Source organism: Pinus tabuliformis, chromosome 6 (assembly GCF_031772625.1).
Source record: "Pinus tabuliformis cultivar Carrire ecotype Pingquan chromosome 6, CPIR1, whole genome shotgun sequence".
In the NCBI taxonomy this organism is placed as follows: domain Eukaryota; kingdom Viridiplantae; phylum Streptophyta; class Pinopsida; order Pinales; family Pinaceae; genus Pinus; species Pinus tabuliformis.
Window position 1 is genome coordinate 663,787,962 of NC_142292.1, and position 11,453 is coordinate 663,799,414.

The 11,453-nt window shown below is 39.0% G+C and overlaps 1 pseudogene; it reads right to left on the bottom strand.

Annotated features, from left to right (window-relative positions):
• Positions 1 to 4,412: 4,412 nt before the first annotated feature.
• On the bottom strand, positions 4,413 to 7,248 carry LOC149260351 (pentatricopeptide repeat-containing protein At2g03880, mitochondrial pseudogene; annotated as a pseudogene).
• Positions 7,249 to 11,453: the final 4,205 nt, after the last annotated feature.

Genomic DNA, 11,453 nt, shown 5'->3' on the forward strand with positions numbered 1-11,453 from the left:
GTGCAAACAATCTTATTGTCACTTCTACTTCAATTAGTTTTTAACCATAAAGTATTCATGAGCAAAATGTAAAGACATCACATCAACATCATCCATACAAATTACACATGCAAAATTGTATATGAGATGACCTTTTGGGCCTTGGCCTTTTGCTTTTATAAAGATCACAAGTTTACAAAAAACTTGAGATAATGGCTCAATTTCACAAAGTGCAATGCTAGAACCGTTTTGCAACCCAAGGGAAAAACCCTCTCACTTGAAATCACCCTACGTGGATCACTTGCTACCCGACACAATTCGTCTAGTTCAAACCTTCTTCCTTCACTTGGGGTATGCATTGTCGTAGCCCTACCAGGCTACTTTTGCACCCTAGGGTTCAACTTGCTCCTTGTACTTTGCACTGCAACCTCGACCCTCTTCTTCATCTAACCAAACTTCCCTCATCCTTGTCCTACAACTTGCGATTTCAATTGTGTGTTGTGTGTTCTCCTCCTTCATTGTGCGCTTCTATATATGGCACCATGGTTGCACCAAGCAGTTCTCCCATATGTCCCCTTGCTTATACTTGGGTTGGCTCATGTCGCTCACGTCGTGCACTCTAGGTTGGGCCAACCCCTGTTATCCCACCCTTGCTAGTCATTCCATCATTCGATTGTTCCACTCACTGGTTGGACCTACAATGTGACCTAAGGTCGAGCTAACCTCCCATCATCCACCTAGCCTCCTCTCATGCATTCATCGCTTGGATTACTTCACTGCATGCCCGATCCTCATTTGGTCCACTGGACCCTTTTTCCCACTACTTAGGTCCATGGTGTCTCGAGCCAACACAAGCATTCCATGTTTCGCCACTTCACTCGACTTGTCTCGGGGTGCATGTTTTGATCTCACTATGCCCATGTGACGCTTGTTCCACCAAGCCTACATGCAAGAAATCCCAACTTCGATTTTACGACACCCATGTTGGCATGTCATCGCCCAACCTTCACTTTATTTTTTATTTTCTTACGATATCTACGTCACATATTTTAAAATGTAGATGTTGCCCATGGTGCACGCCTCAATTAAAGGCACACCCAACTCTAGGGCCTAACAAAGATGCTCCAAGAGAACCTTTCCCAAATGCCTATATTCTTAAGACAATGCTACATATACATTTGTAATTATTGGTCTACAAATTTGAGAACCCATGCAGTAGCTATGGATAAAGAAGGGGGTTCCATACGTAGCCTTGGCTCTCCATGAAAACAAAAATTCGAGGGGACCTGCCACTTATCAGAGGAAGCTTGATGGTTTTCAAATAGTCTTGTTCTAAGCAATATGAATTTGGGTTGTCAAACAATATTCCTCCTTTGTTTCTCATCACAATAGTAGACAAGTCCTAATGGATTGTATTCCTTCGCACATAACTTGTACTTAGTTTTTTAAAACTTGGCAAGGCCAATTTCACAATTACTTATATTGTGTTTTGTAAAGAAATATAATTTATTCATCAAGGGAAAGCATTAAGGTAGGTTTGGATTCCCTATGCCAAAGGATCAAATCTTCCATTGATAGTGGCAGAGCTGCAGATTGGGAGCAGAAGGACCAAGAAATGCGTTCAATGTACGTCTAAGGGAAGTTGTGATTGTGCACTACATTAGCTAGTAGGTCGATTGTATCTTGTTTAGGGTAGATTGATTGTCATAGTTGTTGATACCAAACCCTAGTTTGTATTATTGTATCAATGATTGTATGAGGGCTATGATCCTTGGTATGGGAGCCCTAGACTATTGTATTATAGATTGATAATATAACAAAGTTGGGTTGTTGAAAAATTGTAAAAAGTTGTCTATTTGTGTACATGTTGATTTACTGCTATGTTTATTCCATTATACAAAGTAGTTTGTTGTCGCATTTGAGTTAGTAGTGTTAGAGATTCTAAAACCTTAACCTACATTAGGGGAATTTTGAGGTCTAAAATGAACCTCCTAAGAAAAATGTACAACAAAAATAAACTTTATAATAACCAATAAGATTCAATATGATGATGTCAACCATGGGGTGATTCATCATTTTTGAAGTAAAAAAGTAAAAAGATTAAAAAATAATAAAATAATAAAACTACTTTTTCAACTCGTATTTTCAACTTATCTCCCTAAAATTTTACTCACATTTCGAGCAGAAGAACTTGTTGGATGCAAAATTTAATTCCTCATCCAAGGAGTACCCATGTTGCATATTTTCGATGGACCCTGCTACATGAAAAATGAGAAATACATGAAAAATGTCCATCGAAAGTATGCAACACGGGTACTCCTTAGATGAGGAGTCAAATTTTGCATCCAACAAGTGTTTTCGCTCAAAATTTGAGTAAACCCATAGGGAGATAAGTTTAAAATACAAGTTGAAAAAATAGTTTCTTCTTTTTTCCCTCTAAAATTTGATTATGTAATCTAATCTTATTTCAATATTTCCACTATTATTTTATAATTTCCTTAGGAGGTCCATTTTATACTTCAAAACTCCCCTAATGGATTCTCCAGTGTCGTGGAAAAACAACACGAAAGTTGTCAAGAATAGCACTGATACCCTTGCTCAAATCCAGTGAAATTTCTTCAAATAATATGTACGAATATACAAGGAGTATACTTCGTGTGATTAGGGCCTAGAACATGCCTGCAATTTTCCTTAGAACTGTCTGCAAAAGAGATTAGAATCAGCCTCGAACTACGGCTTAGCAAGTTAAAAAAAACACCTCAGATTAGCCTCTGAATTGTGCCCTAGACATATCAGATGAATAGACCTCAAAGATGCTTCAAAATTCCACTCCAGATCAACCTCGGGAAGGGTGAATGGTATCAGAAGATGAACAAGGAAGCCAACAAAGATATAAACAAAAATATAAATATTTGAGCCTAAAATCTTCGTTCCTCAGTGAGCTACAAGATAGACTTAAGAAAGGTAAAATCTTTCCAAGAAAGAGGACAAACCTTAGCTCAGAAACTCCTCCTGAAACTCATGAATAAAACCTCAGTGAATAAGCGAGATCTTCCTTAGAAAATGATGATGACACTGCCTTAAACATGATTGGTTAGGTTTGCGAAATAGTCCTCCTAGTAGGCTGAAAATACCTCAAAAAATGCCACAGGAAACCCTCAATCAGAGCCACAATTATATGTAGATTTGCCTCAAATTAGGTTAGGAAGGAGGTCGAATAGTCCTCCTACAAGGGCCAAAAATTCCTCTACAAATAAACTTCGATCTAGCTTCAAAATATGTCTTAGATTTGCCTCAGAGGAGTCCGAATGAGGTCAGAAAATACTAAAAAATCCCAGCAAATAACCATAAGAAAAAAAAAGCTCCAAAACCCTTCTTTAGTCTTTGACCTCCAAATATTCAAGACTACTCCACGATGCAGAGGTATTTCAGAGAGATAATCACAAAATGATAGCAAGTTTGATTCACACGTTTGTGACGAGATCGAGGGCTCTTAATGGAGCCGACTTGATCAAAAGAAGGGAAACATAATTAAATTTCAATTCTGATTTTTGGAGTCAAAAACCCTATGGATGTTAAAGGACGACTCTATTCGATAATTGATCCTTACTAAAACCCCTTTTTGACTTTGACTAAGCCACTTTAACTTAATTTTTTTCTGAATAAAAACAATGTGCTTGTGGCATATACTTTGGGGATTCTTGACCAAGAATGGGGCTCCAATCTTCAAAGAGGAGCAACTTCTCAATCGTGAGGAATTAGGAGACATATTACTTATCGTTGGAATCAGAATGACAAGGACTATCAAATGAATACAGTCTTGCGAATATTGTTGAACTACCTTATTAGGACTTTAGTACAAATGTCCTTTTTACTCAAGCAAAATCATTGATTAGGCATGTTAAGCTATTTCTATCTTATTTTAATGTTTAGCGTGTGCTTTTGATGATGAGGATCCCAATATAGGCAATAATTTTAATGATATGTAGTTATTTGCTATAGCACGATTTTTTTTTAACATTAAGGTTATTTAGAGCCTCTTTGTTGATGTATTTTGGTTCAGAGATGGATTGCGCCTGGTATTTTGGTTATATGCACTTTTGGCTGTAGATGGATTGCGCCTGGTATTTTGGTTATATGCACTTTTGGCTATATACATGAGAAACTGTGTATCTTTTTGTATAATGGTTCGGATTCATATGGATACACACGTACACATTCAAAATTTGAATATTTTATGTTTTTTTTATTGACAGGTTTTAAGTCCAGTTTTTTCCTATTTTAGTCTGGTATTTTGGATTCACTAGTTCAATGACTGGTCCAATTTTGATAATAATGCTATGGAGAAAAAACCAGACAAGTTCATTTAAAGGAAGTAAACATAGGATATGATAAGCCCAAGCCGATCAATAAGAAAGGAAAAATGTGTTCATTGATTCTCTATCAAGGTCACCGCAAGAAAATATTATCATAGTAGTCCAAAGTTCACATATGATGACACAAAAGCTACATAAATGCTATGAGAAGATGTCTGTGAAAGAATGAGGGGATCTTTGAGATTTTGATATTAAAGATACATCTTGTTGCATTGAGAAAGGTATGTAATCCCTAATATTGTACAACTAAAGGTTCCAAGTGACTACATGAAAGCCTTTTGCCAAGTCATGTAGGATGACGAAAAATCTGCAAATGTGAGGATAATTGTCTGCTACGTCACCGAGTCCTTCTAACACCAGTGTTGATTTTGAATCTGAACCTTCTAGGATCCTTGGATCCTTACTAGAGTATATGCTTAAGCTTCTAAGAGCGGCTCAAGGAATTTGCAGATGTTGCGTAGTGAAAAGAAAGTAGCCACCGTGCTTCTGAACACCTGATTATGACATGCTCCAGAGGTGGCAGTATCTTTGAAAGCTAGAGACAATAATTACTCCCATGCTAGCAAAGTAAGGCTCAATTTTTTTTGCGAGAATGGTATATGCTGGCATCTACTTTGCTTCACTTGGTATCACCAATAGTCTACGCAAGAGCACAGCCCATCTTTGAAATGATGGTAGCGGTTAGCATCCCTCACAATAATTTCTCGTGCAGCAATTTTTGAGATGAATTTGATTGCCGAATGACAGTCACCACAGACTCGAAGGTTCTTGATAACTCGAATAGTCGTCCCAGGTGGGGTGTTTAGCAGGCCAAAAGCAATTGCCAGCTTCTCACTATGGTAGCAAAGAATCTGTTCCTTCTGCTCCTCCTCCACATCAGTCAGTGCAAACTTTGTATTGGGAACATACCCTTCTGCCTTCATCGCCCTCGCCAGTTTCTCCAACTTTGCATAGATTTCTGCCGTTTGTGGATGTGACCTATCTCCTCCAAAGAAAGCATGAACTTCTTTATTGAGCTCAATCCAACTGCATCCAGGTGTCTTTTTGACACCTCTGCCTTTCATCATCTTTCGCACATTTTCGAGATCACCCCACCTGGCATTTGCTGCATACATGTTTGAGAGAAGCACATAAGGTGCATCATACTGAGGGTCCAGCTCAAAAAGCTGAGCTGCCACCTTTTCCCCGAGTTCTATGTTGTTATGTGTTCTACAGGCAGAAAGCAGACACCTCCACACAGCAGCATCAGGTTTTATCGGCATCCTGTTAATAAAGCTACGTGCTTCTTCCAGGCGCCCAGCACGGCCAAGAAGGTCAACCATACACCTGTAGTGTTCCATTGCGGGCGCAATGTGGTAATAATCCCTCATGCTATTCAAACATCGAAAACCCTCATCCACGAGACCGGCATGGCAGCAGGCCGACAAAACAGAAAGCAATGTTACATTGTTTGGACGCACACCTGAGCACTTCATGTGACGAAAGAGCTTGAGGGCTTCTTCAGCACGGCCATGGATGCCATACCCTGCAATCATGGCTGTCCATGACACCACATCTCGTTCAGGCATTTCGTCAAACAATCTGCGTGCCTTCTCGACATGGCCACATTTGGCATACATGTCTACAAGAGCACTCTCCACAAAGACATCACACCGAAAGCCACTTCTAATTATCTCTTCATGGATTTCGATACCCTGTTCCAGCGCTCCCAAGTTAGCGCAGGCCGGAAGAATGCTAGCAAATGTATTCAAGCTGGGCTTTTGACCCGTCTCTCGCATCTGCTGATAAAGCTTCAGGGCCTCCTCCGGCAATCCATTCTGTGAATACCCTGCAATCATAACGGTCCACGATACATCATCTCGTTGACGCATTCTGTCAAATACTTTGCGTGCATCCTTCAAGTTGCCGAACTTGGCATACATATCCACAAGGGCGCTCTGCACAAACAAATCCCAATCCATTCCACTCTTAATTATCTTCTCGTGAACCTTTACCAGAGCTGCCAAGCCATCACAGGCCGGCAGAACGCTGGCAAACGTGAACTGATCGGGCTGAATGCCTTCTCGCTGCATTTGATGAAACAATCCCAAGGCCTCCACGGCAAATCCATGCCTCGTATAAGCCGTGATCATTGAATTCCATGAGACATAATCTCGTTCAGCCATGGCGTCAAAAATCCTGCGAGCGTCTGCCAGATACCCACATTTAACGTACATGTTAATGAGCCTGTTGAGCAAAAAATTATCCGCCGTGAATCCCATCTCGTTGATGTGGGAATGGATCAATTTGCCCTCCGGCAAAGCCCTTTTATTAATGCAGCCCTGCAAGAGAGAAGCGTACGTAGAGCAATCTATTGGCTGGCCGATATCATACAAAATGTGCAGTGCCTCGTTCAGTAGGCCTTGATTACACAGGCTTTTCACGTTGTAGCGGAAGGTATTGCTGCCATTCGTTTCTGCTTGGACAACGCCGGTGGAGACCGTTCGAGGGCGCAGTTGGAGCAGTGGGCCGACGTAAGCTGAAACCACCTTCTTCGTCCTCCGATTCCATGATCGATTTAGCATTTCCGTTGATAGGCCACCAGATATCTCATTATTTCCACCGGCTTATGCTATAATTGATAAATAATTAAAAGAATTAGTGTTCATTCTGTACGCTTCTCTGACAATGCCGCATTTTTGCAAGCATTGGCAATGGCTTGGACTTCGCTGCATCGCATGACTGCATTGGCAATGGCTTGGACTTCGCTGCATCGCATGACTGCGTTGGCTGCTTGATTCGCCATAATTCTCCATCACCACATGGAGTTTTTTTCTACCGTATTATTTCTACTATAGCAAATCTTACAGTACTAACATCAATACTAGTGGTCTATCTACCAATAGCGCTAACAATATGTAATCTAAAAGTAGTAGCATATTTTACAATGACATATCTAACAGTAACTTGAGTGATCTACTCGTTGAGAGGACAATTAAAGTTGCAAAAAATTTAGAATTTGAGTATATACTTGCTTTTGCTCTCTTTGGGACTAACTTGGAATTGATTTGGAGGAGGTTGGGTGATTTCCTTGCTTTTGGTCTTGTTTTTTATTGGGACTAATTTGGAGGAGGTTGGGTGAATTTTTTGCTTTGCTCCTTATTGGGACTACTTTGGAGAACGCTAGGTGATTTCTTTGCTTTTGCTCCCTATTGGGATTAATTTGGAGGAGGTTGGATGATTCCCAATATGAGTAGCAATTGGGTGAAAGCTTAGGAGAGGTCATCTTCATAAAATACTCAGTTCAATGGCATGAGTAACATGAGCATCAATTGAAGCACCAATAAGCTTCATCCATGTGCTTCATGGAAAATAGGCATATTTGGTTCATTTGAAGCCAATTGAATCAATTCCTTTACCTTCCCTTCCTTCCTTTCTTGATGCATCCACTCATTTATCTGTCTAACCATCCCATTCCCCTCCCTACTCGTCTTATTCCCTCAATTCTGCCCCACTCATTGAGCTCATTGAAACCATAGATTCACATGCATCCTCTTGTTGATTGATTAAATTGGCTTATTGATTACTCATTCCCAAGAATGGAATTTCATTGTCACCTTGACAAGAACGAAAGGAGCTAGACAATAAGCATTTTAAGATTCATCATTATTAAGGAGACACTGACTCTAAATCAATTACTTAAGGATATTTACCTAGAACAACAAACACTAAGCAAGGCCAAGAAGGCTTCATCCAAGAGACAAATAACTGACCAAGGGAACAACATGCCAAGGAGATTGTGTGGGGAGCTATTTAATAACATGAACGAGATTGATTTATTCACTTGTTGCTTACTGTTTTCATCTTGAGTAAGGTAACCCCTTACACCCACTTTCTCTTTGCTAGTGTTGTATCTATGATTCCAATGTTTTCGATGATTATTGATGATACTAATAATCATCGAAATCATTGGAATAATGTCAACCAAATCCTAATAGTGTGATTAATCCGAAAGACTTATATCTACATTATGGATCACAAAAGTCTTAGATCTAAGATTACTGATGATACCAATGATCTATGATTCTAATGCTTAGTGACAAAGATATTCTTTATTTGCACTACTTGGTTGGCCTCAAATCAAGTGTAGTTGTAGTTTTGATTCTTGAGAGTAATGAGTATGGGAATTAATGCCAAGCTCAAGCTACACAACCTAAGCAAGAATACCAATTCAAGTCTCACACTGTATTAACCTCATTGATCCTTACCAAATCTAAGTTTTTGAACAACAAAATTTGGACATGCTTCAAAAAAATACATTAGCATGTACTCTTCTTCAATGAATTTTTTAAGACATGTATTATTTGGAGCTTTGAAATTTGGATGGATTAAGTCACAATGGAAGGGAGAAGTGACTCCTCAAGTTAGTCAAACACTACATGAATAAAGTAGTATCGTTGGATGTCAATTGGATTTATCTTGGTTGCTTGGGGAGAATATTGCCATCCTCCCTACCTAGGTTCAACTCTCACTAGTGACATGTTGGGCTCATGACTTTGAGCCTTATTGTTGTACAACCTTGAGCCCTATGAAATATCTTACCCCTGCATATGGGCTAGAGGGTTAGGTGCTTTGTTACAAGGAAAAAATAAAGTAGAACCATTGGAGCTTGAATTTCCATCTACCTATTCCATGTTGAGATTAATATATTAGTTCATGCTACTGGTTTCAAGTAGGTAATGGGATGTTCTAGTAAACTCCCAATAAGCTAGGAAAGATTTGATGCTTATGAGTGACTAGCAACCTTCCACTTGTATTGATTCCGCTAATTTAGCCCAAGTAATCATATTAATGCTTAGTCAGCATATTGATTAATGGATTGGAAATTAGGTTTGATGAGAACTTAGATGAAGCTTTAGTTTTAATAAGAATTCAATCTAAGAACTAAGAATGTTGAATTAGCAAGAGATACCAATACTTTACAAGCTTTTTGAAGAGGGTTGTTGGATATCATGCAAATCAAGTAACTAAAACACATATAACTAAGCACATGGGAAGACATCACCTACAATATCTAAGTGGAGACATTTGAGGCATATTGTAGGTCATATGATTTTCCCTACACCTAGTGATGGTCTACGTGATTTTTCCACTTTCAATGTATTTGGATAGTGTTGTAAAGCAATACTTTGGCATTGACATTAACAATTGGATATATTGAAAAAGCTTTGTGTTGCGCGTTAATGAATTGAAATTTCAAAACTTGGCATGATTTATGTGTACTAACTTCTCACAATGTATTACTCTGCATGTCATTTTGGGCTCTCCAACTACTAACCATAACTCCAAATACTAGCCACAACTCCTAAAGTTGTGGAGTAGAGATGTATTCAAAACCACCCTATAGCATTTGAAATTCACAATTTTGCACTAAATGCAATTGATGATGGACATGATGGTTGTAACAACCATGGGTGAAAAGTTCATGTAATAAGTTAATAAAGGAAAAATAAGACCAAGGTCATGGGATAAGTATTCCAAGCTGAATGGTGGGCAAATCATCCTAGTGGGTGTACACTTTGGTTTATTATGGCTAAAGAAATTTGACAAAGGCAAAGAGGCATTAATTGGTATTTTATTTATGAAAATAAAGGAAATTAGGAGGCAAGAGAGATGAAAGGTCACAGGTTTGCATGAGAGGAAAATTGAAGGAAAAATAGTGGAAAATGAACAAAATAGAGGCCTTAATAATAAAAAAGCTTATGAGGATCAGTTCACAAATTTTGCTGGTTTAGCTTTTGTCAGTTCAATTTTGGAGCTCTCTCTATTCTCTCATACTCTTGCACACTTAGATCATTCTTGGAGCACTCTAGCATTGGATAAAGGAAGGAAAAGGAAGGACAAGGAAGCAAAGGAAAGCAAAGGACAAGCAAGGAAAAGTTGGATCAAGCAGCTTCAACAGGAAGACTTGCATGTAACAAGTTGCATGTGTGATTTCCTAGCTGGTTTGCCAATGCATGGTACATGCATGTGTGCATTTGGTTCTCTTGTTGTCATTGGCATGGGTTTTTCCAGGTGTGATAGTGGTTTCAGTTTTTCCTTGCCACTTCCTGATAGCCATGGTGTGATGGGGTTCTTTTATTTTGTTGACCTTTGGATTGTCGGATGGTTTGGAACTGGGTGAGGTGGTCTCAGGAAAATTCCCAAGGGTTAAGGGTGGAAGTGGTTTAATATCTGGGAAGCCCTCAACAGGTGGGCAGAGACAGAAAAATTCCTCAAGGTAATGATGAAGAAATTTTGAGGCATCCAAGCTTGTTTTGGGCTTAGTGATCTCTTGACTAGTTTTGGTGGGATTGTGGTAGCTTGAAGGAGGAGGTGGTTTAATCTTTGGGAAGCCCTGGTTTTTTATGTATTGATTTTATTATGTGATCTCTTTATCGGTTTTGGCAAGGTCATGGGAGCATGAGGGTGAAGGTGGTTTAATCTCTATGAAGCCATGGTTTTTTATGTCTTGAGTCCCACATTCATGCTTGGAATATAGCACGGGAGTGATTGGCTGAAAGAAAGACTTGGTTCAACCCAATCGATGGCCAAGTGGTACGTGGAAGACCCTGACTTGGTTAGCTTTTACATATGTTAGTAAGAGCTCTCTTCCTATTGTATTTGATGAGTACTTGTGACTGTTATTATGTGGCTTTGATGGTTGTTCTATCATGGTTATATGTTGGTTATAAGCATAGTTCCATAACAGGTTCTAGCTATGGCTCTTGATATGTTTGATTAGTTGATGAATGGTTAATGAATGAATGAGCTAACAAATGTTATTGCAACTATTATGAGAGGGTATTATACCTTCTTGATGATTCTCAGATAACTATCAGACCCTTATGTTCAGATATGCATTCAATGACCTATAGATTACATGTTCTCAATATGTTTAATGAACTGACTATCATGGTTAAATCTGGTTAGGTCAAGTCTTTGATCAAGTTTTGTATGAATGGCTTTTTCTTGATGTTATTTATCATTTTATAAAATCTCATTGAGTTCTGGGCAGTGGTCTGGAAGCTGACCTGGAATTTAGGTTCAAAATCCGGGACTGCACTCTTTGAACTAAGG